This window comes from Octopus bimaculoides, chromosome 14 (assembly GCF_001194135.2).
Source record: "Octopus bimaculoides isolate UCB-OBI-ISO-001 chromosome 14, ASM119413v2, whole genome shotgun sequence".
Taxonomy (NCBI): domain Eukaryota; kingdom Metazoa; phylum Mollusca; class Cephalopoda; order Octopoda; family Octopodidae; genus Octopus; species Octopus bimaculoides.
The window spans coordinates 28159973-28165083 of NC_068994.1; positions in this window are offsets into that span (position 1 = coordinate 28159973).

The window sequence follows — 5111 nt, forward strand, 5'->3', positions numbered from 1 at the left end:
GTGTGTGTGTGTGTGTGTGTGTGTGTGTGTGTGTGAATCAAGACTAACTAAGGCTAATGAACACAGACTGTGCGATTAAGATATCTGTTTCGCAACTCAGTGGTTTTGGCGTCATATTCCACACCATTTTGGTGTCTTCTAACTTAAACTCGGGTCGGCCACTAACTTGTAAGTGAAATAGGAGTAAAAGTCTGTCAGACTAACGGTTCTTTTTCTGGGTTTACCACTCACACTACTACCCAATATCCTTTGGGTATCTAGCTTAGGTACCTGGTCTGAAGACAACTTTTCTTCTCCCCCACCACCTAGCCCAATTATCGAATGCCCTGAAAAGGCTCACAAGATGCAATAGATATTTTTATTGGTTTCAATAAAATATCAATCGTAGTTGTTTCACGCTCTTCGTATTGTTTATAATTTTTATTATTATTATCACAATTATTATTATTATTATTATTATTATTATTATTATTATTATTATGTTGTTGTTTTTGTTGTTGTTGTTATTTTTCTTCTTTCTTCAAATTTTCTTCCATTTCTCGCCGAGTGTTTTCCGTACACCTAGGGCAGAGAAACTCGTTGTGTGCATTCCCAGTTTACACACAAATTCACAGGTAAAACATGTATTTAAGAAAAAAAAAAGAAAAAAAATTTCATGAACGGATGTTGTTTTCACAGCGATAGTGATCTTCTCAGTACATGATTCGTTCCAGTTAGCACGATTTTTTGCACTTCCTGTAGGGATGGTAATCCTGGTATCATTATTATTATTATTATTATTATTATTATTATTATTATTATTATTATTCAAATTCCGCCGAGGTCGACTTTGCCTTTTATCCTTTTGGGGTCGATAAATTAAGTACCAGTGAAATACTGGGTCGATGTAATCGACTAGTCGCCTATAATAGAAAGGAATATTATTATTATTATATTTATTCAAGAGGGATGATAGTGCCCAGATCCCTTTTACATGGGCTCCGAAACTGGTAGAAGGAAGAGAAAATTAAGCTCAGATGTGTTAAAGTAGCTGTAATTAAACATGAAAAATAATCAAAGTTCTGTTGTATATAGTGACTCTTAATTATTACGTTAAATATTCACAATTCAAACATTTTCCAGCAAATTACATAAATATTTCTATGATATATAGGGCGGGCTTATAACTTTTTCCCAAATGTATACTGCCTATTGTTATGGACATTTACAGATATTTTCATGGCAGCTTTTACTGGAAATGATAATCTTCTATAGAATGAAAAAAACTGAACCGACTTCAAAGGAATTTAACTTGGTTATGTAATGTCTTTATCAATTTACACAGCAGTGCAGTAGTGCAGCATGACATAGACGCCAGTTACATGATGAAAAACTATCCAAATTTTCAATGGTGCAACGGTATTCAATGTCGACACAGGGATGGATGTGTGTTAAGTTATTTGTATAAATACAAGGTTTCGATTTCTATACTACTGAGTAATAACTTGGGCGAATGTTTTTTGGGTTTTTTTCTTTTTACCGTAATGGCAGTTTGACAAATGACTTGTGAGTAAAATTTGGTTGCCAGAAACTGTGTGGAAGCCGTCAGTAGAACCGTTTTTGTTCTTGAGTGGTGGACTTAATTCATTGCCCTGTTTAACACTACCTCCTAATCCTTTGGAGTCTTTACCGGAGTCTACTTTCTTTATCGTTTAGGAAATGAAGGGCAGCATATACGGTCCTTTATGTTTTAGAGTTCTCTAAGACTGGTGAAATGATGAAACAAAGTTATCTTCAAACTGGAGTCTTTGACCAAATTCTTGCAACAGAGTGAACTCCACTAAAGAGCAAATGTTGATTTTAAATTAGATTAAAACTGATTAAGTCTGCCACCTCAGAATTTAGGAGACAAAGAACTAGAATAAGCATCACAATACATCTCATCTAGTGACCTAACAATTCAGTCAGCCCACAACTGGTGCTTTATTTTATCGACCCCCGAACAGATAAAAGACAAATTTGATTATGGTGAGATTTGAATTCAGGGCGCAGATAACTAGAACAAATATTGCAATGCATTTATTATTTTTTTTTTACGTTCTAACGACCCTGCCTATTTATTCGGGCCAAATCTCTCCCTCCCCATCCCCCGCTTGACTTGGAAGTCTCTTTAAAAAGGGTCATGGGTGCTACCCCGTTTCTCCACTGACGAAGCTTTTAATAAAGAACAATAAACCACACCGAAGTCAACTTTTACTTTTATCATTAGTAACTAGGTGGATATACTGAACAATATTTCTGGTTGGTGGCCATTGTGATGGAATCAGCTGAGGAGAATAAGCTCATAGGATTATATTCCTCTTTGATTTCCATATTAATAAATCCTTATTAAATCGGTGCAGGAGGAATACAGCAAACACATCTCCAGATCCGGGTGTTATTAATGCTGCACGTGTTTACTTTGAACTTAAGGTCGACCTGTACAGGAAAAACGTAGGAAGGGTTCCAAAAAGGATGTCTCTATGCAGTCATTCTGCCAACAACAGCCAAATATACTTTAATTTACTCACTATGACCTTATATAATATTCGTTTCAAATTTTGACACGAAGCCAGCAATTTCGAAGAAGGGGCTAAGTCAATTACAGCAACTCCAATGTTCAGCTAGTACTTATTTTATCGACCCCGGAAAGATGAAAGTCATGGTGAACCTCGGTGGAATTTGAACTCAGAACGTAAAGATGGACGAAATACCGTAATAATTTTCCCCGGCTTGCTCACGATTCTGCCAGCTGACTACCTTACGAGCTTATATAATATTGAACGTCTGTTCCAATAGCGTTAACCAGGGCTCAACAACATTGTTGAAAGGGAGGGGATCCGGCAATGATTTGGAAAACGTGTTCTAGTGCGGAGTTTGGTGATGGAGGCGCAGGAGTGTATACAAAAGTAGGATAGGTCGATGCATCGAGTGATGGGCGTGGTGTGAGTGTTACACAGTTTACCAGGAGCAAATGCAATTGTTGTTGCAGTCTAAGAAGTAGATACAAGAAACACAAGGTTTGTGGGCTTGTTGTATAGCGTAACAGTGAGTGAATCTTTACAAATCAGTCGGGTGACTAAGTGTGGTTGTTGTTGCTGCTGCTGCTGTTGTTGTTGCTGCTGCTACATTATCTAGGATGTTTGTGTCTGTAGCAGCAGTTCTTGGTAAACATGTCGAGTCGGGATCATCACCGCAGCAAAACTTAGTCAGATTCCAGATGGCATGTATATCTCAAATTGCTAGGACGTTAAGTATAAATAAATAGTAATCATTATCACCACCACGATCACTATCATCATCATCATAATCATCATCATCACCATCGTCACTATCGCCACCACACCACACCACCACAGTATCCTCATCACCACCATCATCATCGTTACCGCCACCATCATCCTCACCACCACCACCATTACCACTGCCGTCGTCGTCGTCATCATCATCACCACCATCATCATCATGACTACTATCATCATAACCACCACCACCAACACCACCATCATCATTATAGTCATCAATTTCCCGTAACCATTATCAACGTTACTATAATATTCACCACCAGCGTCATCATCATCATCATCATCATTATTTCAATTTTTAAACACGCTTCACATACCATGTGGTTGTTTCCTCCTTCTATACTAAGATATTGTCCAACTTGTTTTTATTACATTAAACATAGCTCAATCAACCAATTTTTGTTTATTTCTTTGAAACTTTTCTTTTTTGTTTTTTAACTTTGATCCACTTTTTTCGCAAACAAATATGCAAATATTGCAAAAGCACAAAATAAAAAATGCACTACAGATAAATAGATACAAAACTTAGTAAAAATTTCTTCAGATTAAACAACGAAATCATTGAAAGAAAACATTGACAAAATAAAAAATTACTAAATACAGTAATCCCTCGACTATCGCGAGTGTTACGTTCCAAAAAAAACCGCGATAGGTGAAAATTCGCGAAGTAGAAACAGTACAGTACTATATATTTTTTTAATTATTTTTATAATTTGTATATATTTATTTCATTATAAATGCAAAACAACACCACGGAGGAATCGACGTAAGCTTAAATAATAAACCGCGATAGATGAACCGCGATAGGTGAACCGCGATAGGTGAACCGTGAGAGGTAAACCGCGATATGATCAAAGTAACAGCCTACTCATGAAATTAACGTGCCAGAAGCTGAGCAGTCCGCAGACACGCGCACCCTTAATGTAGTTCTTGGGGAGATTCAACGTGACACAAAATGCCACAAAGTTGACTCTTTTGAAATGCAGGCACTAATCTTGCCAACTAATTGGACTGGAGCAATGTGAAACAAAGTATCTTGCTCAAGGACACAACACACCGCCTGGGAATCGAACTCACTGATTTACGATTGTGAGTCGAATACCACGAGCCTTCACTTACGCACAAACACACACGCATATGGAGAAAGAGAGAAATAAATTAAGAAAATAAAGAGTGGGATGATTAAGATGTTCCTTCATTCCTGAGCACATGACAACAATTCTGATGTTCTTATAGTGAGTAATTCTAGAGAAATCAACGGATGGAAATTTCAGTGTGTGGGGGTGCGCGCGCGTGCGTGTGTGTGTGTTGTATGTATATACGTGTATATATGTATGTACATATGCATTCATACATTAGCGTATCTATGTTGATGTGATAGAAGTCGATATATACGCTTGTGAAGGTTTTAATGTGCTTCTCATTAAATGACCTAATAATTTTTACTTGGTTCCTGTGTTGATGCGTATATAATATGTATATAATGTATCATCGACTTCCTTCACATCTTATTTACATCACACCATACTTTCTAAAACTGCCTCGACTTCATCTTCTGATGCACACATCCTTAAAATATAAATTCAAGTAGAAAATGCATTACGACCCATTTTTTCTTTTTAGAGGAGGGTAGGTTGATTTACTTTTAAAAAATAACAGATATAAAGACAGAGTGTGTGTATGTGTGTATGTATGGATATATATCTTTATATACATATATCTATATACATACACATATATACATGTGTGTATGTATATATATATATATATATATATATATATATATAT